Below are 27810 nucleotides of genomic sequence, written 5' to 3'. Positions count from 1 at the left end.
ATATGCACTACCACATGTAAAATAGATGGCTAGTGGGAAGCTGCTCCATAGCACAGGGAGATCGGCTTGATGCTTTGTGACAACCTACAGGGGTGGGATAGGGAGGGTGGGAGGGAGATGCAAGAGGGAGGGGATATGGGGATTATATGTATACTTATAGCTGATTCACTTTGTTATACAGCAGAAGCTAACATATTGTAAAGCAATTATACTCCAATAAAGATATATAAAAAAAGAAACCTATCATATCAATTGACGCAGAAAAAGCATTTGACAAAATTCAACACCCATTCATGATATAAATCTCTCAGCAAACAGGATTAGAAGAGAATTCAACCTATTAATGACATCTACAAAAATGCCACAGCTAACATCTTACAAAGTGGTGAAATACTGAATGGTTCCCCAAAGATCAGGAGCAATGTAAGGATTTCTACCATTACTGCTGCTGGGCAACTTCATACTGGAAGCCCTAGCCAGTGCCTTAAGGCAGGTTTAAATAAATTAAAAGGCATACAGTTTAAAAGGGAAGAAACAAATGACTTTATTTTCAGATTACATGATCATCTATATAGAAAATCCCAAGGAATTTACAAAATAGCTCTCAGAACTAATTAGTGGGTTTGGCAAGGTCACAAAACACAAGGTCGACAGACAGAAATATTTCTGTATACCAGCAATGAAAAACTGGAAACAGAAATTTAAAACCAAAACCATACACAACTTCAAAACCCAAAATACTTAGATATAAATATAACAAAATGTGTGTAAGACCTGTAAGCTGAAAACTATGAAATGTTGATGAAAGAAATCCAATGAACATGCTGATGACAGGAATAAAAGAAAATCTAAACCCACAGAGAGGAATAATGTGTCCATGGTTTGGAAAATTCAATATTGTTGAATACTGCCAATTTCCCCCAAATCGATCTATAGATTTAATGCAATCCCAACCAAAATCCCAGCAGAATTTTTGGTAGATATCAACGAGCTGATTCTAAAATGTATATGGAAAGGCAAAGGAACCAGAGTAGCCAAAACAATTTTGAAAAAGAACAAAGTTGGAGGACTCACAGTAGCTGATTTTCTTACTATAAAGCTACAATAATCAAGACAATGTAATTGTCAAAAGGATTGTCAAAGGGATAAAAACATAGATCAGTGGGAAGAGAATGGAGAGTCAGATATAGTCTCACACAAAAATGACCGATCGATTTTTCACAAAGATGCAAAGGCAGTTCAATGGAGAAAGGATACTTTGGACATTTGGGTAACTCAGAACATTTGGACATCCACATGCCAAAAGAAATAAACACTGACCTAAATCTCACACCTCATGAAAAATTAATTCAAAATGGGTCATAGATCTAAATGTAAAATGTAAAACCATAAAACTTTTAGAAGAAAACACAGGAGAAAATCTCTGTGACCTTGGATTGGGCAAAGATTTCTTAGAAATGACACCAAAAGCACAACTCATAAAAGACAAAAAAAAAACTGTTAAACTAAACTTCATAAAATTTAGAACTTTTCTCTATGAAAGACACTGGTAGGAGAATGGAAAGACTGCCCACAGACTGGGAGAAAATATTTGCAGAGATATATCTGATAAAGGACCTGTGTCCAGAATATATAAAGAACTCTTAAAACTCAACAACAAGAGCGCAAACAAGTCAACTTAAAATGGGCAAAAGATGTGAAGTCACTTCACCAAAGAAGACCTGTGGGTGGCAAATAGGTGCTCAACATCACTAGGCACTACAGAAATGCAAATTAAGACTGTAACAAGATATCACCACAAGCCTATCAGAATGGCCAAAATAAAAGCAAAGAAGAACAACAACAAAAGTGACACTACCAAAGAGGACGTAGAACACTCAACTCTCATACATTGTTGGAGGGAATGTAAAATGGTACGATCGCTGGGAAAACAGTTCCGCAGTTACTCAAAAAGTTAAACATAGAATTACCACGTGAACCAGAAATCTCGGTCCTAGGCATTTATCCCAGAGAAATAAAAATTTATGTTCACACAAAAACTTACACATGAATGTTTACAGCAGCTCTATTCGTAACTGCCCCGAACTGGAAAGCACCAGAATATCCATCAATAGGTGAATAAGCAAACTGTGATACATCTATACAATGGAATGTTATTCAGCAATAAAAGGGAATGAATAATACAAATTATTGATATGCATCACTATGGTTTATTTTCAAAGGCATTACGCTGAGTGAAAGCAGCCAGTCTCAAAAGGTTACCTACTACACGACTCCACTTATGTGATATTCTAGAATATAGTTGTCAGGGACTGGGGTCAGGGGGAGTCTGATACAAAGGAGTTTTTTGGGGGTAATGGAATGACTCTGTATCCTCATTGTGGTGGTGGTTACAGAAATCTGTGCATGTATTAAGACGCACAGACCTGTATACAATCACCACTGCCAAAAGCCAATTTTATTTATTTATACGCAAATTAAAAAAAATATATAGCTCCTTGGTTATTTTGATCCCTAGATCTATCTTGGTCAATAAAGCAGAAACCCGAGTGATTTCTTGTTCAGTGGTTTGTTCTTCTATTGCAGAAAATACCAAAGTGCCACCTCCTGGCTGCCACAGGTGCTGTCAGTCTGGCAATCAGCATTGACAAGATACCCACTGGGGGCAATGCAGAGTACCAGGCAGCCTGGGGGTGGGGATGGAAGTACCAAAGATGCAGAAGGTATAATCTCTGTTCTAGGGGGATTCATGATCCAGTTGGATGAGTGGAAGAGACAAATACCCAACAACTGAAGAACACTTTAACCGTTCATACGTTTGGAAGATCATTTAGTCTCATGCCCATATATTACAGATAAGAAAACTGAGGCTCAAAGAAGTTAGCTGATTTGCAGACCCTGAAACTGGAACTCAGGCCTGCAGACTGACCCAGACCCATGTTCTTTCTATCACAGTAGGCTTTTCCAAATAACATGTACAAATGAACGTAAGCTGTAAAAATAAGTATCCCTAAATGTCACATAAATAAATTTTCATAGGAGGTGAGTTCTTAGGTTGATTTTAAAGAATACGAGGGTCAGCGCTCAATGGAGAGAAGGGAAAATATTCAAGGAGTTGGAAATCATTTCACAAACCTACGTTAGATCATGGGTTTTCTGAGGCCATGGATAAGAGAATGTATCAATCTTTCTGACACTTAGATGATTTTTTTTTGTTTTTCGGTTTGGTTTGGTGTACACTGGCTTTTTTTAAAGTTCCTTTTAAAAATATTTTACTGAAGTATAGTTGATTTACAGTGTTGTGTCAATTTCTGCTGTACAGCAAAGTGAGTTAGTTCTACATATATATACTCTTTTTCATTTCTTTTCCATCATGGTTTATCACAGGATATTGAATATAGTTCCCTGTGCTATACAGTAGGACCTTGTTGTTTATCTATTCTCTATATAATAGTTTGCATCTGCTAACCCCAAACTCCCAGTCCTTCCCTCCCCCACTCCCAGATGATTTTTATGAGTAAATTAAAAATATCATTTTCGTTTAAAAAAACATGTTACGTCTATGATCCTTCTCTCTCATTTATTTTATATACAAAATTCAAAATGAAATTTATGTAGCACTTCACAGGAGAGCTTGATTAAAGCCTAATAAAATGAGAATTCTAACAGCACTAACTCCGCCTGCATATCCCAGGAACATCAGCTGCAGGGGTCCGGGGAGAGGGACCGATTCAGCAGTGAATGCTGAAACCATCCAGATAGAAGGTCCCCTCCTGGATGCTGTCGGGCTAGAGCAGAGGCGCCTATGACTGTTCTCTCAGCCACCTTCCCACCTCGGGGTGTGGAATTCCCTTCCTGCCCTTCCCTATTCCGCCCTGCCTGAGTGGCTTCACCTGGATGGGCATAGGAATTCTTCACGTGTGCTCTCAGGCCTATGCGCATGCCAGAGTCCCAGCAGAAAAGAGGGAAAACAGCACCTACTTTCCTCTGCTGCACAGATAATGAAAGATTAAGATCCTGTTGTCACCAAGGCAGGACAGACAGCATCCAGGATGTCTCTCGTGTTCTGGGAGACAGGATGCTAGATGGGAAAAAGCAGTGGAGTAAGGGATGACCTGCGTGTTCATCTCAATTCAGCCGTGTGAGCCTGAGCGAATCATTTGATTTTGGGGGAGGCCATCTGTCTCCTTTTCTGCAAAATAAGGATCCTACTAGGTGCCTCATCTACCTCATAAGATTGTGGCAAGGATCAAATAGGAGCAACTCAGAGGTATAAAAAGATAAATAAGCAAAACCCCCTGCCTTCAAGGATCTTTACACTCTAAGAGAAGAGATGCCAGCGAAATCTGAAAATCTTTACACAAGTACCATGCCAAGGGAGGTACTGTATGCGAATACATCAGTTAGGGAAGGGATCCTACCTCAGTTATCTTCGGGCAGCCAGAACACACAAGTAAGTTCTCTGAACAAAAGTGAAACTCCTTATCAGGGCTTCCCCCTACTAGTTGCCTTCTTATTTTTCATAATCTGTGAGATCTCTATGCTATGATAAATCTAAACCTTCCTCTTCTTTGGTTTTGAAGCTTTGAGCAGGGCAGGTACAATCTCTGATGCTAATCTAACTCAATTCTCCTAGACCCTCCTCCTATGGAGGATCAAATAGTGAACATAACCGGACAAGTAAAAAGAACGTTATAACTTTCTAATCGTTAGTAAAAAGAGAATAAATAAAACTTGAACAACATAGCAACTAGAAAAAAAAAAGAAGGAAATAGCACAGAAGTATTAAAAATGGAAAGCGTTTAAATAACACAATCAAATTTAAGAAAACAAAATTTGTCCGTTTCTCTAAGAAATGTGAATGGGATACAATTCTTTTATTGGAGGAAAACGGGTCACGGATTAGGTCAAAAAAGAAATTTAACTATACTCTGTTTATAAAAGATGCGTCTAAAACAAAAAGACACAGAACAAAAATGAAAGGATGGACAAAGACGTACCAGAAAGAAACTAGGGATGGGAATAGTAGTAACAGACAAAGCAAAATCCAAGGCAAAAAACAAAACTTTTTCGTTTTATATTGACAAAAATATAGCAAAAAATCAAAACCACCTTCTCCATGCACTGAATAACATGGTACTGAAACATACAAAGCAAAAATTATTCTTATACAAGAGAAATGGACCAAGTTGTGATTTTAGTGGACGACCCAGTGGTTGGCAGTTCAAGCAGGCAAAAAGCAAATGAGTGTGGAGAGTGGCTGAATAGTCAACGTATTTGATTATCAGTTACATGGAATTTTTACACACATGTATTGTGGTCCCTGAAACACTTACACATATGTATTATGTATTGCGCCAAAAGTAACATTCCTCTCCCCAATTACAAAAAGTAGGATATGCACTGACCCTGATCATAGTGCAGTAAAACTAGAAATTATATAAAGGTTAACAACACAACCTTATCACTGAGAATTTTTTAAAAGAAGTATCTCTTTAGGCAACTCCCGGATTATAGCTGCAACTACAGACAATGAAGAAGTTAATGAGAAAGACAATTTTACATAAAAATTCATGGATGCAGCCAAAGCTATATTCAAAAGAAAACACATTGCCTTAAATACTTTTGTTATTAAATAAGAAATAAAGGAAGTAAATTAAATACCAAAAACCTAGAGAAAGAGCAAAAGAAGTCTATCAAGGTAAAAATTAGTGAAGATAAAATCAGAAATCGATGAATGAGAAAAACAATAGAGATGATAAACCCAAGAGCTGGTTCTTTGAAAAGACCACTAAAGAACCAAATCCTTGTCAGGGCCTAATCAGGAAAAAACAAGGCAAAAACACAGATATCTAACATGAGGAATGAGAAAGAGATTTAAGAAAAGGTGTGATGTCTTTGGAAATTATGAGAATAACATCTGTAATTTCCTATTAATAAGTTAAGTATTTGTGAAATGCATGCTCTTACAGGAAAATACAAACTACTAAAAACTGACTCAAAGAAAGATGAAATAATCAGAATCAATTCATAACTAGGGGAATTTTTTTGTATGTTGGCAGGAAACACTCTCCTAAATGTTCCTGGGCACAGATGATGGTAGTATAGGCCATCAAGTCCCAGGTAATTCCTACGCTATGGAAAATGCTCTAGAACATAAACAGACACCATCCCGATTCATTTCATTGAATCCTGGTAGCAAAACTTGATGAAGATCTCTTTCACACACACACACACACACACACCTAGAGACCAGTCTCACAAGGACAGATGCAAATACTCAAAATAATTAACAAACTCAATTCAGCAGGCTAATACGCCATGACCATGAGGGCATATGGTTCACAAGTGTAAGGATGGTTCACTAATAAGAAATGCATCCATATCGCTCAGCTGATTAACAGGTCACATTTATGCGTCATCTGTGTGTTTGTCCCACTAGAATTATCTCCTTGCTTGACAGCTTTCACTTTTTCAAGGCAAGTATGAAGTTGTGTCCTTGTACTGTTTTTATTTTACAGTATTCCACGGTATATAAAACAGTATCTCGGGGCTTCCCTGGTGGTGCAGTGGTTGGGAGTCTGCCTGCCGATGCAGGGAACATGGGTTCGTGCCCCGGTCCGGGAAGATCCCACGTGCCGCGGAGCGGCTGGGCCCGTGAGCCATGGCCGCTGAGCCTGCGCGTCCGGAGCCTGTGCTCCGCAACGGGAGAAGCCACAGCAGTGAGAGGCCTGCATACCGCAACAACAAAAAAATAAATAAAAGTAAAAATAAAACAGTATCTCTCTCCATAGAAAGTTGGTAAATACTCAAATGTATTTATTATCATATCAACCCTATAATATTAGTTTTAACTTTTTTCTAACCACTGGTAATCTTTGGCAGCAAAGCATTGTGGATAAAAGAGAGAACAGACTTCCTCCCCTGTAGAAAAGTTATTACTGGACTAGAAACAAGTATCATGACTTGAGCATGGAGACTTTGGCCTGGACCTTTTAATACAATTAAATGACAGAGACTAAGTATGTTAATAGATACTGTCTATCTTTTACTATTTTTATAAATAGCAGGTAAGAAAAGAATTAACTGGAAATTAAAACATATGACCCTACTCACACCAAAATACTCCATACACCTTGACCCATTAGTCCAACAGGATTTAAAAAATTGAGGTATAAATTACGTACAGTAAAATTCACAGACTTTTAAGTGTTTAGGTGGATGATTTTTGACACCCAAATCAAGATACAGAACATTACCAACATGACAGAGAGTTTCCTCTGAATGTCCTTTTTTAAGACTTAGCTCTATATTTGTAAGTCAAATTGGCTTACTTAGCTTTTGAGAGCTAAAAAGATTAGCTCATTACTTGGACCTAGAAAGCCAGAGGTCCACGGTAGTAAGAACAAACTCACAAAATACTGAATTTTCTCTTTATCTTTTCTCTGTTTTCATGAATTGTACCATTAGGATTATGAGAATTTTACAAAGAAAATAGTTAATCTTTGAAGGTGACAAACCAGACAAATGCTATAATGGTAATCTTAAAGGAACTATTTAAAATATGATAATAATAGAATATAGGTTTATTCAAATTGCTTGAAATAGGTGGTTTGGAATTTAAACTACTTTTTGGTGGCCTATATCTTCTTCTCATAGTAAGAGTCATTGCAATAGAATTTAACTTCATTTGATTTCTCTTAATGACAGATAATCCTTGGTTTCTAATCTCCAGTTTTCAATAATTAAAAAAAAATTATGTTGAGGCTATAAACCCACAGTTGTTGGATTAGGTTCAGCCTCACTTTGCAGGACAAGAACAGGGACAGGGTTAATACTTCCCCAAAGTCCATTGTAACCACAAGTCATTTTGCTTGCTGTCTTTTTTAAAAACATATATTCACTCTTGTAAAAATTCTTTTACGTCATTACAGAGTATTGAGGAGAGTTCCCTGTGCTATACAGTAGGTCCTTATTAGTTATCTATTTTATATATAGTAGTATGCATATGTCAATCCCAATCTCCTAATTTCCTCCCCTCTTTCCCCCTGGTAACCATACGTTTGTGTTCTACATCTGTGACTCTATTTCTGTACTGTAGATAAGTTCATCTGTACCATTTTTTTAGATTCCACATATAAGCGATATATTTTTCTCTGTCTGACTTACTTCACTCAGTGTGACAATCCATGTTGCTGCAAATGACATTATTTCGTTCTTTTTTATGGCCGAGTAATACTCCATTGTATATATGTACCACATCTTCTTTATCCATTCATCTGTCGATGGACATTTAGGTTGCTTCCGTGTTTTGGCTACTGTAAATAGTGCTGCAGTGAACATTGGGGTGCAAGTATCTTTTCAAATTGTGCTTGCTGTCTCTTTTGCTCCATATTCTATCTTTATTTCTCTGTCTGCATCTGTACGTGTGTGCACAAGCTTTGTCACTGAAAACTGTGGGGCCTCAAAATGCTAGCAGTAAATTCCAGGATCCCAAACAACAATTTCAAAAAACTGAAGACTTCTGGAGAATGTGGGAATCACGAGAAGAGGCCCTGATACGTTATGACAAAATTCTCTAATAATGGAATAGGCCACGAGCCCTTGAACTCTTGTGACTTTGAAAAGAGTTAATCTTTTATAATGGTGATCAACTCCTTTAAAGCCATCCAGGTCTGACCAGGGAGGAGAATGCATGCCTTTTTACAGGGCTTCCTGCCTAGTTTTCACTCTGGGGCCTTCTTGTTCCAGACTTACTCCCAGGAAGCAGCTACTCCATGTCTTCTTGAGTTGGGGGATCTCTTCTCTTCTGTGGTTAGTGCTCTCTGCAAACACCTCCAAGGGACTTCACTAACTTGGGGCTGCCCCCCACCCCAATCAAGGATGTGCTTAAAACACAAAGAGCTTTCATAAAATTGTACGCAAATCATTTCATTTCTTCAGGTATCTGCTTGTATTGTGGTATATACACTTGGCCTTTGGGATTTTCTATTCCCTACTTCAGTTCTTTGGTTTGACGGCAGAGTTATAATATTTATGCTCTTTTGATCTCAATTAACAAATTGATTTGGCTGCTCGACGATGGAGAACATACTGTTCATTCTGTTTTCCATTCAGAAGCTTGGAAGACAGATGCTCCGACTTTCTGTAGGATGCCTGGTGATTTTATTTCTTGCTTTGTCTCTCTGTTCTCTGTTCATCTGTCTCTCCCGATCTCCCTTCTCCTCTCCCTTTCCCTCTTTCTTCCTCCTTCTCTTCCTCTCTCTCCTTGGCCCAACTAGCTATAAATCAGAGATCTTAGCGAAGCAGATCTGTCATAGAAATAATGCAGAGTTTGGGATAAATAAGAGTTTATCCCTCATCATTTGGAAGCAATGCTTGTGCCCTGAGCCACTATGTAGGGGGTGGCTCTATCCTGAGGTCACTGTGCTGTGAGGATCTCAAGCCTCTCGGAGAGGTCAAGGGTTGACCCTCTGGTCAGCAGTCCTGGTATGAGCCCTCCCAGCCCCAGCGCCAGAAGAGTGAGCATATGAGGGTCCCAATGATCCCAAGCCTCAGTTGTTGAGTAACTGCCAGCTTTCGTGTCTTCCCAACCAAAGCCCTAGGTATTGTGGAACAAAGGTGAACTGGCCCCATTGTGCCCTTTCCAAATGCCTGACCCACGGAATCCATGATCATAATAAAATGGTGGTACACTACTATATTTAAAATAGATAACCAACAAGGACCTACTGTATAGCACAGGGAACTGGGCTCAATATTCTGCAATAACCTAAATGGGAAAAGAATCTGAAAAAGAAAGGATACTTGTATGGGTATAACTGAATCACTTTGCTGTACACCTGTAACTAACACATCATTGAATCAACTCTACTCCAAAAGAAAATAAAAATTAAAAAAAATAATAAAGTGGTCATTTATTTTACTCCACTAAGTCTGGGGTGGTTGGGTACACAGCGATAGTTGACTGGAATCAAAATTTGGAAGCAGTGAGGTGCTACTGTAACACAATACTAAAACAGTTGACACTGGCTTTGGGGAGTGGGTGGCAGCTGGAAGAGCCTTGAGGAGCCTGCTGGTGGAATCACGATGGGCTTTAAGGAGGTAGTCACAAGGGCCTGAAGGGAAGCAAGGAAAATATTATTTCAAGCTTGAGGAAAGGGGACCCTTGACACAAAGTGGCAGGAAATTTGACAACACTGTTGACTATGGGAAGGTAGAAAACAGAAAACGTACCTAACAAATTCAATGATCTAGATAAGGATTTCTAGACAGGACACTGGAAGTGCCATCTGGCTGCTTCTTGCTGTCTATGAAAACATGTGAGAGGAGAGAGATGATCTTAATACAGAACGGTTCAGCTTTCATGCAAAATTTAGAGGAAATATAAAGCAGCCTGCACTTGCTGGGTTTGAAAATAAAACTGTTTCTTATTCCCAGCTTCTCCAGATGGCAAATGATTCTCAAATTGGGAAACGGTTTCAGGGCAATGATCAAGTCCAGAGCGGGACTGTAAAATCCTCTGTCAAAACCTCAGAAAGATCTAAGGCAGTGTTGCATAGAAACTTCCAGGCAGATTAAAGATCTTCAGGGCGTGCCTTTCTCTATTAAACAATGGGGTCTTAAGAGTCGTAGGGACCTTGTCCCATAGTAGCTCATAAGGAGCCCCAGGTACAGGACAGCTTATCTTGCAGAGGTTTGTGGGTGTGGTTTTAGTGGATTATAAGTTGATGTATAGTTAAGTCCACCAAGATTTCAAAGGAATTGTATCAGGTTGGACTGAAAGGGACAGAGACATTACAAAATGTGCAGAGGCTTTTGGACCCCCAACCTTTGATGGGCAGGAAGCAGACCAAGAAGGCTCCTTAGTTTCAAACACAGATGGCCCTTGGCTACTATGTGCCTCCCATTTCCCATCTCTTGGAATGGGGAGTGTCTAGTGGGGTATCCCATCCCTGTGTCACCATTGTATGTTGGGTATGTGGGGCAGATAACTTGTCCTTTTAAGGACCTGAGTTTCACAGGTCTTCAGATTGAAGGAACTCTAGTTGAGGAACTGCATCTAAACTGACTTACATGATGAGATCCTGGACCACAACCCTGAACCTGATGACATCAGGGGATGAGACTTTGGGGCATCTTGGGTGGGGGTGAGTATATTTTGAATGTCAGAGTAATGAAAATAATTTTTGACGAAGGGGTAGACTGTGGAGGGTTTAAAACTTGTTCATAAATCCTTTGACATTCCTCCCATTGAGAGATGGGAGTCTCTGTTCCCTCCCCTTGAATCTGGGCTGATCATAGTACTTGCTTCTAACCAATAAAATGCAAAGAGGTGATGCTGTGTGACTTCCGAGGTTAGGTCATAAAAAGGGGGTGCAGCTTCTGCCTCGTTCACTGGGACGCTCATGCTCTGCGCCCTAAGCCCCCCGTAAGAAGCCTGATTACCCTGCGGCCACTATGCCATAAGGAAGCCAAGAATCTCCGAAAGGGCTCATAAGGCTCTCCAGTCAGTAGCCCCGGTTTTCAAGTCCTCCCAGCCCAGGTAGGTGTCAGTCTTCTGAGTGAATGAGCCTTCAAATGATTCCAGCTCTCAGCCCTTGAGTCACCCCCCAACCTTCCAGTCTCCTCAGCTGAGGCCCCAGATATTGCAGAGCAGAGACAAGCCATCTGCTTTGCCCTTTCTGAATTCCTGACCTAAAAGAACCTATGACTGGGCTTCCCTGGTGGCGCAGTGGTTGAGAGTCCGCCTGCCGATGCAGGGGACGCGGGTTCGTGCCCCGGTCCGGGAAGATCCCACATGCCGCGGAGCGGCTGGGCCCGTGAGCCATGGCCGCCGAGCCTGCGCGTCCGGAGCCTGTGCTCTGCAATGGGAGAGGCCGCAACAGTGAGAGGCCTGCGTACCGCAAAAAAAAAAAAACAACAAAAAAAAGAACCTATGACCATAATAAAAAGGAGGTGGCTGTAAGTTTGGGGTAAACTATTATGCAGCAATAGTGACCAGAAAATAGAGAAATCCTAATTTTGTAAATGTGTCATGGAAAGAATGCATAGTTCAGGATAACTAAGAGTTTATGCCTTTCCAAACAAAAATCACTTTCAAGAAAACATTTAAAAAAAATGTTACCATGTTGGAAGAACATGTAAGAACACACTCTTTTTCAGAAATATTTTCCAGCTTCATTAAACATTATAAAAGTATTCTTTTACTTTCTTAAGGATTCAGAGTTGTCATGGCGAACAGTAATTAGTAAATGTGCTTTAAAACAGATGCATCTTCGGGGCTACTGGCGTTCCTATGACCATACTCCCCGGACCACATGTTCCAAAAATCATGCCTGTGTGTGTTAAAGCACATGACATTCTAATGGTGAAACAGACCCTTTTCTACAAAATACATGCCATGAGCAGTAACAAAAAAATTGTCTTAAAGCCAGTTTAATCGACTTTAGGCACAAGCAGTTAGTTATAAGCCTAGAACTATTGATCAATATTATTCAGGTCAATGCAAATCACTGTAATCGACTGACAAAAGGGCTAAGTTGCTACTATTTATCGATAAAGCCTTTCAACCCTTGATTTTAACAGCTTCATGAAAGCAACTCAGCAAAACTCTTCAATAGACTTCCAGTATCAACCCATCTAACTGCACCGAATACATGACATGTCCATATTCAACTCCAGTTTCTTCCAAATATTCCTCATCCTGACAGGGATTAAGGGCAGCATCAAGAGGAAAATTTACAACCTAGGTAACGTTCGCATCACAAATGAACTTTGTACTTTACGATACAAATTCCTTTAGAGAGAGTTACCTAGGAATCTGGGCCTGCCATAGCCTCCTTTATTAATTTAAACGTTTGAGACATTTTTCCCTTTTGGTGCAAGTACCTCATTTGTGGCGCGCAAGTTTGACTTTTTCATATTTAGATTAAGTGTGTCAAATTCCTTACTAGAAAGGGGGTTAGAACCTGCCAGTTCATGGGTATCAGCCACATGGCTAATTGTTTTCTTTTCGCTAAAAATCTCAGACAGGCCTACTGGAGGTCTCTCTCCTAGATTATTGGCAGTTTGAGTTCCAGGGTTTGTCTCGCAGCTCGGTATTCGGTAGTTTCTTGAAAAACTGAACTTTAATTCCAAAAAGACTGCTCTGAGGAGACAGCTCAAGAAATCACTCCAACAAGTTTTTAATACCAAGCCATCTAGTAGAACTAAACTAAATCTCCTCAGAGCCCTCCTGTACTTTCAGTTTTCATATATTGCAACCATCAATATGCCTGCCTGCGAGGGACTGACTCCCTTTTAATTACTGCTTCAGATTTATCGTCGTGGGCTGGGGACCAGATCATCGGATTCATCACAAGCGTGCATGAAGCAAGATAAATGGCCCAAGAGGGCCCTTCTTTAGAAAGAGCACGCAAAATTTAGTACACAAACTCCATCACGTCTATTCTGACTACGCAAAAGTTGTAAAATTTCTCCACTTATATTCTATTTATCCCCTATGGTTCATTTAGGCCAACGTTCTCAACCCCGGCTGCATGTTAGAATCAGTGGGGCTACTCTGATTTAGTTGGTCTTGGATGGGGCTGGGCAACTATAGTTTTTAGAACCTCCCCAAGTGATTCTAATCACACACAACCATTGATTTAGGTAAAACCATTACATAACTTCATCTTAGACAGTCAAATTACCATTTTACAGAGCTAATTGTTTTACTAATCGAGTTTTATATGATTTTGAATTTATTTTCTTTTCTCTCTTAAAATACCAACTTAAGTTACTTTCCTTATTGGTCTTTCCATTGAATTTTTTTTTAACCTTACAAATTAATGATCCTCTCAATGCAGAGATTATTCCCTCAAAATTTTAGGTTTCCTTTCCTTATCTTATGTTTGTCAGCAAGTTGAATCCATGTAGACTAGTTTTGCTCTATTTTAGGGATGAAGAGTGACTTTTGATCACATCCTGGCCATTCTGGGTATTATGTTATGAGACCCTGGATTTAATGTAAATCTTTTACTCTGTCAGGCTTCTGCTAAAAAGGGACCAGTAGGGGAAGGAGGCACCGATGCTTTACTGCAGGGTGGGAGTCCAGGCCCCACGTGGGCTCCCCAATACCACCCTGCTGGGGAGTATGAGAGGCACCTTAGAGCCACCAGGAGCCGGTGGGAAGCTAGCCCCTCCCCTGGCCTCCCCTGACTCTATGGAGAGGGGAAGGGACACCACCCCTTCCCTGGGTGGGGGGGTGCAAGTCCAGGCTCCCCTTTGGGCCTCTTTGATGCCACCCCAGTGGGGACGGGGAAGGGTACCTCTTCACTTCGGGCAAGGGTAGAGGTCCAGGCTTTCCATGAGGCCTTTGCTGATGGAAGTTAGGGGGGCCTGCAAACCTCCTAGGTGTTTTTCCAGAGAATGCTTGTGGTCAAATAGGCTGCCCACTTCCTGGTCCTTTGGCAAGAGAGAGCAAGCTTTTCTTGTCTGTGTCCATCTGGATAGGGGGCTTCTCCAGCAACGCAGTCTGGGATGTACAGAGACAAAAAGAAATCTCAAGGAGCTCACTGCCATGTTGCTTTTCAAGTCTTAAAGTCCAGAGCTAGTTCACTTTCTCTCCACCTTTCAGAGTCTCCTTAACGTTTGTTTTATAAGATGATGTCCAGGGCTTTTAGCTGTATGTGGCGAGGAGGATAGGGAGACACACATCTATTCTATCTTGTCCAGAACTGGAAGTCCCAGCTCTCTGTTCTAGATCATGCACGCGAATGCATTAGAAAGTGTGGCTTTCTCTTTAGTGAGCTCATGGTGCAGCTGGGCAGCCAAGCAGCATATATCGCAGGAGTGGACAACGTGGGCCTAGTGGGAGAGGGGGCTGCAAGTTTCCCTCTCCTTAAGATACTGGCAATTCTCAAATGTGAACGTCAGCTTAGACACTTCTTGCAGTGCCAGATGGGTATTTGGCCTGTCTGGGGAAAACTCAGACAGGGGTCCCATGGAGGGCCCATGGGGACCACATATTTGACTTAACCAAGATGAAACTCATTGCCCTGCCTTAACCACTGTGTTTCTTGGGGCCCTATTTCAATTCAGCACCACCGGTGGCACCGTGTCCCAAGCCCCAAAGCCTATTTACTGAATGGTAGTTATTTCACCAGCCACTTCCCAGTTCGTCCAAACTTGGTTACGTTGTCAGGATTAGCTTCCTAAGCAACAAACCTCTGCAGGCCTCTTAAAATCTGTCGTTCTGCGTTGCCAAAAGCCGTCATTCACAAATCCCTTTAAGAATCTCAAAAAAGCCACAGGTACTCTGTACAGAAAAGTGCACAAGTGTTTGTGTATACTTATGAATCCCTGAAACTCTTCCTTGTCTGAGAAACCATGTCCACCCTTCCTCCACACTCTCTCAGCAATTCATGCTGCTCTGTTTTAGCGCGTAAGGAGTTGTCCTGCGGTGATGTCTGTATCTGTTCGCCTCACCCACTGAACGATAAGCAGAGGCAGTCTCCTTCCTCTTTCTTTCTAGCACCTAGCGCAGTGCCGCAGTGCCGCAGTAGGCAGATGATCACAATTTATTGCATGTGTGGAGGACAAAAACTGAAAGGTACAGATGAGGTCGAAGGGCACTCTTTGCTCAGGAAACTCTGATGGTTCCCATGTGTTCCTCTTTATCAAAGCCCTACCCTTCATCGTAGCCTTAAAAGCCCTATTCTCCTGGTAATTTCCCCTTTCTCTCCTCACCCTCTCTGGATGCTCTTATCCACACTCATGGTTTAAGCTACCACCCACTCATGGCTTCCAAATCTGTCTCTATTCTGGATTATTCTCTAGACAGTTAATTGTCTAGCGGGCCTCTCCATTTTTCCTCAGACTCCTCAAATGAAATCCATTTAGGACTGAATTTATTTCCACCCTCTCCTACCACATCTCTGCTTCCCCCCCCCGGCCCCACTACATTTCCCATCTTGGTGAGTAACCATCACCGCCTACCCAAGTTGTTCAAGAAAGAAACCTATGAGTCTAGACCCTTTCCTCTCGATGCCCAAGGCCTTCTACCACTTAAATAGCTCTTGAATCCAGATCCCTTGACCCCTTTAAATGTCCTTGCTTGAGTTTAGGCCCTTGTAATTTCCTTTTTTTTAAATATATATTTTAAAGTTTATTTATTTTATTTTTATTTATTGTTTTTGGCTGCGTTGGGTCTTCACTGCTGTGCGTGCGCTTTCTCTAGCTGCGGTGAGTGGGGGCTAACTCTTCGTTGCGGTGCGCGGGCCTCTCATTGCGGTGGCCTCTCTCCTGCTGCGGAGCACGGGCTCCAATCGTGCAGGCTTCAGTAGTTGTGACTTGAGGGCTCAGTAGTTGTGGCTCGCAGGCTCCAGAGCACAGGCTCAGTAGTTGTGGCGCACGGGCTGAGTTGCTCCGTGGCATGTGGGATATTCCTGGACCGGGGCTCGAACCCGTGTCCCCTGCACTGGCAGGCAGATTCTCAACCACTGTGCCACCAGGGAAGCCCAGGCCCTTGTAATTTCTTAACAGGATTATAGCAGCAGCCTCTGCCTTCCCTGTCACCAGTCCTGACCCCTCCAGTGCATTCATCAATACCCATTTATTAAGCACCTACTATATGGCCACAGCTCTTCTCTCATGGAGTCTGTATTTTAATAGGGAGTAGGGGGAGCCAGAGCGTAAACAACTGTATAAGGTGACAGTGGTGACAGGGTCTATGAGGAGGAATATAGTAGCAGTACAAAGGTGTAGAGAGGGATAGGATGGATGCTTCTAGACAACCCGTTGGAGGTTATCCGGGGCAGAGAGCTGAATGAAGTGAGGGAGCCAGGCAGTTATCTGGGAGGAGAACACTCCAGGCAGAAGGACAAGCAAGAGGACAGAATAAACAGTGAGGATGCTGAGGGCTGACTTTATCCCACCCCTCTGCTGTCCTCAGGCACTGGGACTGCCGGTCTGCAAGGGGTTTAAGAGCTGATAATTACTGAGCGTTTTACTATGTGACAAGGACTATGATAAGGACTTCACATGCATTACTTCAGACTTGTTTACATGCAGCTCATTTCAGGCCTCACCTCAACACTCCACTGGGGTGGGTGCTATTGTTAAAATGGGGCATAAACGCAACAACTACCCACATGCTTCCACATATCCTAAGGCCTGTGTTTGCCAGACATTGCCCACCAGGATGTGACTCTTCTTTTGTCCTTTACCATTTACAGCATAATAGTCTTTAAATGCAACATGAGATATTTTTACAATTCAACAGGCTTCGTGAAATGGTAAGGGATGGAGGAGAAGGGGAGTAAGGGCAGACACGGGAGGAGGCTTCCCATGGAGCAAAGCGACTGTTCCGTGCACAGAAGCCAAAGAAGTAATCTAGCAATGTCAGGAGAAGGGATCCTGAACTTGTCCACTCTACCTACCCTGCCTGATGTATCTCCATCCCCGACACATTGTAAAGACGTCTTTATTTAGATATAATTCCAATAAAATAAAATCTTTTTTTCGGTCTGTTATGTCAGAAAATCAGATTCTCCCTGTAGTACATTAGAACTTTGCTATAATAATTCAGTGTAGAGAACGTTTGCTCTGAACCTCAACCAGTAACAAAGAACTAAGCTCATTTATTTAATACCTAAGAGCTCAGGACCCGTGCAGGACTGCCTCCCAGTGTTGTGGGGAGGATCAAGTGAGACAGTGTATGGTGACGTCCATCACAAGGGATGAAAGTCAGCAAACATAAAGTGATTATCTCTACTACTCTTGTTGAAGGAAGATCTGCCGATGAGACCATCTGCAAACATGAAACCACAGTCAGTACCTTCAAGAAGATTTAATTTTTGATACAGATCACAGGATCCCAAGGCTTTCCAGAAAACACACACTCTCTCCCTGTCACTTTCCCACGTATGTGTGCATGTGCCCGTGTGCTTGCACACACACGCAAACACACACACACAGGTGAGAAAAATCTAATGGCAGAACTGAATCTGGGGGCAAGTCCAACTTTCAACAGATGATTCCAAGAAATAGCTAGAACGACAAAAGTGAATAAATTTGGTTAACAGAATAGTTAGATCAGTGGATCACCTCCCTGGTTGCACACTAGGGAGCTTTAAAACATGCCGGTGCCTACCCACAGAGACTCAATTTCATTGATCTGGGATGTGGCCTGGGTATCAGAATTTTTAAAAAACTCCCCAAGCTATTCCAACGTGCGGCCAAGGTCGAGAACCCCCGAGTTAGAAGCTACAAACATTTTTGATTCGGGCTTGAAAAGTGGAAACTAAATGAAATCAAATTCAAATCTCCTAAGTATCAGGTTAGCAGTGAAAGCACCAAATTTTTTTCTGGCCTGAGACTATGGTACCTTTTCCTACGTGTTTATTCTTGGAAAAGACAGGGTTGCAATTAAGAGAGAAACAGCTGTGCAAATGGAAGTACAATGTGGCAGCTCGATTCCAAGTGCTGTTTTTTTTTTTCTCCAAAGGAAATGAAGCAAAAGGCTTCCTTTTCCTTTTTCTTTTTGGACCCTAACGCACCACACCTTGAGAGTCCTTGACAGGTAGAACAGGGCTGGTACACGAGCTCTTGTCTTGATTATGTCATTTCCTGCGGGATCCCCAAGGCCTACAAGTCACTTATCCTCAAAAGGTTACGAAGAAATATTTTAGGAAGCAATTAATATTGTAAGAAAGACCTAAATAAACAAGGAGAATGGGGGGGAGAGAAAAAAAGAGAGCAACACACTCAACTAAGCCAGAAGGTGCTTGGCATTATGGCTCACTAGGGCTTTGGGGCTCTGGTGTCTGAAAATCTGTACTGAAATCCTACACTAGTGACCAATACCTCTGGGAATTGTAACGGTTAGAGACGACTGCTTATGGTAAACGGTACTAAGCAAATCCAGTTATAATGTCGAAAGTCAGGGCTTTGGGGCGGGAGGTAAACTCCATTTTCATCAGTACCGTACTTGGAAACTCAAGTGATTCACTGATAAATGATACTTAGCTTCCTGCACAGAATTCCTATAAAGATGGAGACACAGTATATTCAAATCTCCTAATAGGTGGCGCAGTGGTTAAGAATCCGCTTGCCAATGCAGGGGACACAGGTCCGAGCCCTGGTCCGGGAAGATCCCACATGCCACGGAGCAACTAAGCTCACAAGCCACAACTACTGAGCCTGAGTGCCACAACTACTGAAGCCCGTGCGCCTAGAGCCCGTGCTCCGCAACAAGAGAAGCCACCGCCATGAGAAGCCCGCGCACCGCAACGAAGAGTAGCTGCCTGTGCGCAGCAACAAAGACCCAACACAGCCAAAAATAAATAAATTAATAAATTAATTAATTTATAAGAGAAAAAAGTCTCCTAATAAATGCCTGACACTGGGCATATGACTAACGTTAGTTCTATTTCTTTCCTCTTCTTAAAATAGGATCTGAGTTGTATGCGTTATTCATCATAAAATGGGAGGCGGTGATAGGAGGTTACCATCAGGGTTGCGATTCTGAGGGCTCCAGGGTCTAACGGAAGCCAGGTGCCACTGCCTGTGAGCTTTGTGACCTTGGGCCATTACCTTACCTTGCTGAGCGACAGTTTCCCCTGGAGAGGAAGGTACAGTCATCTGTACCTATACAGCTGCCACAGGCCTGTGTCGGGCGGGCTGGTTTGCTTCTCTGCCTCTCCCGCGGGCCTGTGGGCAGACTGAGTGACAGTCCACTGCTAGTGCCTGGCAAATGCACAGCACATAGTAGGTGTTCAAAAAGGCTGACTGCGGAAAAGAGAGCTCTCATAAGACAGCTGTGTAAAAGGAAACCTATTACTGCAAGGTTAGTGACGTCTGTTTCTGCAAACGCACAGATCTTTTATGGGCACGCCTCCATTCAGGGCTTTGTTTTAAAAGGATCTTGTTTCTAGCAATCTGACCTCTGGATAAATGAGGGGGTGTCATACTAATTTTCTTATGCTTTATTTTTAAAAAGGCTTTGTGTTTCTTTAAAGAGATAGCTTTTCAAAGGAGTCATGCATTGGTTCTAATGACTGTCACTTTCAGACCCCGCTTTGATACATCTTTTACATTTGTAATTGAATTTCCACACACAGTACTAATCAAAATGGACTCTACCTCCTGTCCCAAAGCACTGACTTTTGACACTGTAAGTCAGTTTGCTCATTTAGTATGGTTTAGCATTAAGTGGTGGTCTCTAACCGGTACAGCAAAAGGCATTTACTTCCAAACACATGTCAGGAAAACAATCAATTTCAGGTTAGCTCTGAAATTCCGACTTTCTTCTCTTATTTTAAAGAAAAATGAGATAACACGGCTAGATGTCACATTTCTTAGAAGTATTTTAAAACCACGTGGCTCACTCAAATCCAATCATAAAATAATGGAGTGCTAAAAGAAATTACAAGGACAGTGGACCATTTCGTTGCCACAGCATCAGAGCAAGAAAAGATTCTTGAAAAATTAAACTGAAACCCTAACATCTTTATCTTTTAAAATTCTTCTTTAATATAGACATTGCTTTTTTTCTAAGAACGGAGGTTTCCAAATACCCAATATTGCTAAGCAATGCTCTTTGTTGTAACAGGCAAAAATATAAACGTTTGCACAAGATATTCAAAATAATACAGCTTGCAGGAACTGCCGAGAATTAATTAGGAAGGTAGTAAGCTTGCTACCCAAATAAATAAATTAACCCGAGTGCACTCAGTGTCTGACATTAAGAGGTTATATACTTTCCATTAAAGAGGACTAATAAATATAGTTTAAAGGCTCGAGGGAGGAGTGAGAGAGGAGAAGGCTGGCGCGCACCAGCTCAGGCGGTGCCAGACGTCAGCTGACTGCCTCCATTGAGATTACCATGGAAACATCTTCTCCTGGGACAATGCCACGAGGGCAGGGTGCTTTAGCAATGGTGATGGGGAGCAAAGCCAGCAGGCGGATGGATTTTTAGCAGGATTCAGCCCTGTAACGTATTACAAGGACAATCTATCTTCCAAATGAAACAGTATCTTTCTAGCCAGTCACTGTCAGATAGAGTAATAAAGCACGATGCCTGGCAGAATTACAATCCATTTACCTCTACAAAACAGTCGCACCCTTTCAGATAATTGTCTCTCTTCTCTAGCCCGCCCGCTTGCTTCGTATTCTCCATAGAACTAAAGGAGGTATTTGTGTAAATTAATTGGCTGCTTCCTTAGCCATCAAGCCCATACTGATAAAAAGGGACTATATCAAATAGCATTCAAGGGCAGATTCAAGTATTTTTCAAACCAACCCATCAACTGTGGGCAAAACCAACACAGTTCCCCCGACAAAAGGGTGAGAGGAGCTCCAGCTGAGGTCAGGTTAAATGTTTCAGTTTATGCGGTCTCCCTCGAAACCGGTGAACAGATTTCATGTTTACGCAAATTAAACTCAGTCTTGGCAATCAGCACCCTGAGCGCCGGCTGGGGGGAGGCCATGCCCACAGGAACTCGAAAGGCAGGGACAGCAGTGCATTGATTCGAGCAATGTGCCACAGCCATGGGGTGCAATTTTCCCCACTGATTTATAGTGATCTCTAGGATGATACACGGAGTTAAAGAGGTTGTGACCAGAGTTTTGCACACAACGTGGCTAACTGTACGGGCTACTTCTTGCCTTTGTTCTCTGCATCAAGCTGCAGCTACCACGAGTCTCCCTGCTTTGCAAAACATTTGGATTCTGATCCCACTGCCCCCGACCCTGTATAAATTTTAAACTTTCTTGACAACTGTTTTGGAATTAATGCTTTCTTTCGATATTACCATTTACAAATATAGTGTCGAGAGTGACTCAAGGGGGATGATGCTAATTTGACAATAACACCGATTCCTAACCTAACTAACTATGCAGCATTTGTACCTAGAAAGCCACTCTGTAGTTAATAAAGGGGTCACCTGAAAAAAAAATAAATAAATAAAGGGGTCACCTGTAACTTGAGTGTTTCGTCCTCAGATTGCTATGTACAGTTAGTTGACCATGCCATTTGTGAGGGTATTCTCAAAAACCTTTCACGGTTTCCCATTTTTATCTTTCCTGTGAAGAGTGCCTGGAACCATGGCTAAATGATAAATTGATTGAAGAATTTTTGCTAATGGAAGGGAAAAAAAAGGTCTCAAATTTATCTTTTAATTATATTTTGCTTAGGCTTATGTCAAGATCAGTCATTATCTCCTGAATACAAACCAACTGACCACAGAGAGGGGAGAGATGATTCTTGTAACTAAAGATTGACTGAGACCCCAGTGTGGGCTGGGTTATATAATTTAGGGTAATAGAAAAATACGTGAGGGCTTCCCTGGTGGCGCAGTGGTTGAGAGTCCGCCTGCCGAGGCAGGGGACGCGGGTTCGTGCCCCGGTCCGGGAGGATCCCACGTGCCGTGGAGCGGCTGGGCCCGTGAGCCATGGCCGCTGAGCCTGCGTGTCCGGAGCCTGTGCTCCGCAACGGGAGAGGCCGTAACAGTGAGAGGCCCGCGTACCGCACCAAAAAAAAAAAAGAAAAGAAAAAAGAAAAATACGTGATACCACTACACACCTGTTAGAATGCCTAAAATTAAAAAAAAAAGAAACTGGTAATAGCAGATGCTGGTGAGGATAAGAAGTAACAGAACTCTTGATCGTTGCTGGCGGGACTGCAGAAATGACAGTCACTTTGGAAGACAGTTTGGTAGTTCTTATAAAGCCAAATTTGGCCTTATCACAGGAGCTAAAACTGCACTTGAAGGTATTTACCCAAATGATTTGAAAACTCACGTCCATAAGAAAACCTGCATGAGAATGTTTCTAGCAGCTGTATTCATAATTGCCCCAAACTGGAAGCAACCGAGATGTTTCAATAGGCAAATGGATAAACAAACTATGGCACATCCATACAACGGACTATTATTCAGCAATAAAAAGAATAAGCTATCAGGTCACAAAAAGGCATATAAAAGCCTTAAATACTTATTGCTAACTGAAAGAAGCCAGAATGAAAGCGCTACATACTGTATGATTCCAACTATATGATATTCTAGAAAAGGCACCACTATAGAGACAGTAAAATGATCAGTGGTTGCCAGAGGTTTGGGGAAGAGAGAGAATAGTTGTAGAAACACATAAGAAGTATCCAGGTTTTCCTCCCTGGCTGCCTGAGGATCAACCACCATTAGGAATGACACAGTAACTATCTAGACCAGGAAGTTCATGACCAACCAACTACGGAAACAAATGGTCACTGATGTCCTTCATCCTGGAACGGCAACAGTATCTAAGAAATTTGGGAAAGACCAGACAAAATGTACAAGACTACACTAGGTGTCATCTTTGTGTTTGGATTCGGAACCATTTCGGTGGTGGCAAGATAAATGGCTTTGGTGTGATTTCCGATTCCTCGGATGATGCAAAGAAAAATAAAGCCATACACAGACTTGCAAGACATGGCCTGTATGAGAAGAAAAAGACTTCAAGAAAACAGTGAAAGGAACACAAGAACAGAATGAACAAAGTCAGGGGGACTGTAAAGGTCACTGATGGTGCTGACAGAAAGAAGGAGTAAAGATTATGTAGTGACTTTATCTGCTGTAATTGTGCAGATTTTAAATCAGAGGATTCATAAACTGTGAAAACTTAAAAAAAAAAGAACTATCAAACAGCAAAGCAGTGGAAGAATTTTGTTATAAAAAGAGACTGGGAAAAGAAACTGAAAATAACAGGTATTGTTACTGATGGGCAACTTATTAATAGGTAAATACTTGATGGCAATATTTATCTTAGTTTCTTAGGCTAAATTCTAATTGTTCACAGGAAAACATGGGATCTGTTCTACAAGCAGTTAGAAATTTAGGCTGCAGTGAGGGCAACATAATAATAGCTTGGCTACAATGAAACATTTTCCAAAGGTGATCCACAAGGCAGAGTTTGCTGTATGTGTGCCTTCTTTGTTGAGATGCAAGGTATAATCTGAAGTATGTGGAAGTGTACTATTGAAACAAAATTAACATCTCCTGATTTAACTTCCAGTTTATAGGAAATACAGGGACTAGGAGAGTAAGTTACATGAACCATGAGGAAACAATCAGACAAATCCAGACGAGACCAGTGCTGGACTCTTTAAAAACTCAGTGTTCATGGCCGCTGGGCCTGCGCGTCCGGAGCCTGTGCTCCGCAACAGGAGAGGATACAGCGGTGAGAGGCCCGCGTACCGCAAAAAAAATAAATAAAAATAAATAAATAAATAAATAAAGTATTGTCCCTTAAAAGTGGTGGCACAGTGGTTGAGAGTCCGCCTGCCGATGCAGGGGACACGGGTTCGTGCCCCGGTCCGGGAAGATCCCACATGCCGTGGAGCGGCTGGGCCCATGAGCAATGGCCGCTGAGCCTGCGCGTCCGGAGCCTGTGCTCCCCAACGGGAGAGGCCACAACAGTGAGAGGCCCGCGTACCGCAAAAAAAATAAATAAAAATGAATAAATAAATAAATAAATAAAGTATTGTCCCTTAAAAAAAAACAAAAAACAACTCAACGTCATACATACCAAGTGTTAGTGAGGATGTGGAGAAACCAGAAGTCTCATACTGAAGGGAAGGTAAAATGGAGCATCCACTTTGGAAAACAGTTTGCTAGTTTCTTACAAAGGTAAACAAATGCCATATGGAATAATTCCATTCATACATAGCCACCCACGAGAAATGAAAACACATGGTCATGTAAAGTCTCGTATGAGAACATACGTAGCAGCCAAATGTCCATCAACTGGTGAAGAGAGAAATGAAATATAGTAGATCCACGCAATGGAATATTACTCAGCAGTGAAACGAAAGGACCAGTGATATATGGACATGGATGAACCTCAAAAACATTATGCTGAGTAAAGGAAGCCAGACACAAAACAATATCTACTGTTTAATTCTGTGCGCATGAAATTTCTAGAAAAGGTAAAAGTATAGAGACAGAAAGATCAGTGATTATCTAGGGCTGACGTTGGGAGTGGGGATTTACGGCAAATGAGCATGAGAGAACTTTCTGGAGTGACGGAAATGTTCCAAAACTGGAATTATGTCACGTTTGTACAACTGCATAAGCTTACTAAAAGTAACGGAACTGTACCTTACAATGGGTGAATTTTGGGGTAAGTACTCTAAATGTATTAGTTTGCCAGGGCTGCCATAACAAAGTACCAGACCAGGTAGCTTAAACAACAGAAATCTATTTCCTCACAGTTCTGGAGGCTGGAAGTCCGAGACCAAAGTGTGGTCAAGGCTGGGTCCTTCTGAGGCCTCTCTCCTTGCTTGCGGATGTCTGTCTCAACCTGTGTCCTCACATGATCTTTCCTCTGTATGTGTCTGTGTCCTAATCTCCTCTTCTTATAAGGACACCAGTCATAGTGGATCAGGGCCCACCCTAATGCTCTCATTTTAACCTAATTACCTCTTTAGAGATTCTGTCACCAAACACAGTCACATTCTGAAGTACTGGGGGTTAGGACTTCAACAAATGAATTTTGAAGGAATACATTTCAGCCTGTAACAGTAAATTATACCTCAGTAATGCTGTTTTAAAAAGTCACTATCATGAAAGAACGGGTGTGTGCGTAGAGATACAGTTTGGGACTAAAAGAGATGTAACTACCAAATTCAAAATATGAACCTAGATGGGATTTAAAAAAAATGGGTATAAAAGACATTCTTTGAACTGAGGAAATTTGAATACGAGTTGTATAACACATGATGGATAATGATTATGTGTTATATTAAATATTATGGAAATATTATTAATTTTCTTAGATATGAAAATGGTATTGTGGTTATGAAGGAAGATGTCCTTATTCTTAGGAGAATGCACACGGGAGCATTTCATTTTATTTTATTTTTGCGGTACGCGGGTCTCTCACCGCCGTGGCCCCTCCCGCTGCGGAGCACAGGCTCCGGACGCGCAGGCCCAGAGGCCACGGCTCACGGGCCCAGCCGCTCCGCGGCATGTGGGACCCTCCCGGACTGGGGTACGAACCCGCGTCCCCTGCATCGGCAGGCGGACTCTCAACCACTGTGCCACCAGGGAAGCCCCACACGGGAGCATTTTAGTGGTGAAGTGTCATGAGAGAGAGAAAACAAATATGCCAAAAAGTAAATTAAATACCTAATCTAGGTGGAGGGCATATGGGTGCTCCCTGTAATATCCTTTCAACTTCTCTGTACATTTGAAAAATTTTATAATAAAAAGTCAGAAGAAGAGAATTAGCAGTGAACTCTGAAGGGGTAGAAGGTTCTAAAGGTTGGAAATACACCTATATCAAAGATTTCCTTTCCTTCCTGGCTAACTGAAGTAGAAAATATACTCTTCTAAAGCTCACACCCAGTTATAGCTTTCTATAAGTGAGAAGTGGTTAGTGTTTGTTTCTACTATTGATACGTAAAATCTAGAATCAAACATACCACAGATTTTAGAATTTTTAAAGGTTGGCAGGGAGGAGGCCAAGGAATATGGTTATAGCTCATTTAAGAGTAACAAATAGGTAAAGGCCTTTTTTTTAACATCTTCATCGGAGTATAATTGCTTTACAATGTTGTGTTAGTTTCTGCTGTATAACAAAGTGAATCAGCTATACGTATACATATATCCCCATATCCCCTCCCTCTTGTGTCTCCCTCCCTCCCACCCTCCCTATCCCACCCCTCTAGGTGGTCACAAAGCACCGAGCTGATCTCCCTGTGCTATGCGGCTGCTTCCCATAGCTGTCTATTCTACGTTTGGTAGTGTATATATGTCCATGCCTCTCTCTCACTTTGTCACAGCTCACCCTTCCCTCTCCCCGTGTCTCCAAGTCCATTCTCCACGGTAAAGACCTGTTTTAATAGGAGCAGCAAACTGGTGCCCTGTGGGCTGAATACGGCTTACAAGACGTGTTCTGTTTGGCTCACACGGCATTTAACAATCAGGAGATCTTACATATACTACAGACTTCAGCTTTTTTTCTAGGTGAATCCAAAGGTTTGGCATACTAGACTCTGGCGTGGTCACAATGGATTACAGTGGAGTGGTGGCTGCCCCTTGATGGGTGTGAACTTTATTCATTTCTGAAACTGACTGACTCCTAAAGGAATCTGACTTTTTGACAAAGAAAATGGGTGAACAGCAAGCTGTCCCTTCTGCTAGGATTGGCTTTACCAGCATCCCCAGCTCTCTTTTCCTTCATCTGGATATAGCTAACAAGAACATTATGCTGGGAGGAGGGTGAAACTGAAGGGAGAGATTTTGGAAATTTATAATTTTAGAGTTCATAAAATCTTTGCCCAACAGTAATTAGAACTGTCTTTGGCACAAAGATAGACAATAGACCAATAGAACAGAGTAGAGAAACTAGGAAGAGACATATGGACACACTTGATTCAGGACAAATGTGGGATTGAAGAGCAATGGGGGAAAGATGGTCTTTTCAACTGTTTACCCATACGGGAAAAAAATAAACCCTGGGCTGTTGCCTCGCATATACACAAAAATCAATTCTAGGTGGACTGTAAGATGTCAATGTGAAAGGCACAGTGATAAAGCTTATAGGATACAGCAGATGAGAATATCTTCGCGACCTTGGGATAGGGAATGATTTCTTAAACAAAAATAAAAAAGCATCAACCTTAAAGGAAAAAACTGATAAACTATGTCAACATGAAAAATGTTGAAAGAATGAAAAGGCAAGTCCCAGAGCCGGAGAAGATATCTGCAACACATGTAACTGTCAATGGGCACACAGGCAGAATATAATCTTTTTTTTTTTTTTTTTTTTTTTTTTCCCCCCAGCCCT

At 41.8% G+C, this 27810-nt stretch overlaps 1 protein-coding gene and 1 pseudogene across 1 annotated transcript in view; one reads left to right on the top strand and one right to left on the bottom strand.

Moving 5' to 3' along the window:
• Positions 1 to 27810, bottom strand: part of MYO1D (myosin ID) — a 337803-nt gene that overhangs the window by 98095 nt on the left and 211898 nt on the right. The window lies entirely within an intron of this gene.
• Positions 22615 to 23569, top strand: LOC112392892 (40S ribosomal protein S24 pseudogene; annotated as a pseudogene).

The sequence above is a fragment of the Neophocaena asiaeorientalis genome, unplaced genomic scaffold (genome assembly GCF_003031525.2).
Source record: "Neophocaena asiaeorientalis asiaeorientalis breed wild unplaced genomic scaffold, Neophocaena_asiaeorientalis_V1.1 scaffold129, whole genome shotgun sequence".
Lineage (NCBI taxonomy): Eukaryota > Metazoa > Chordata > Mammalia > Artiodactyla > Phocoenidae > Neophocaena > Neophocaena asiaeorientalis.
The sequence above is the reverse complement of the archived record's forward strand: the minus strand, read 5'-3'. Positions and strand labels throughout refer to the sequence as shown.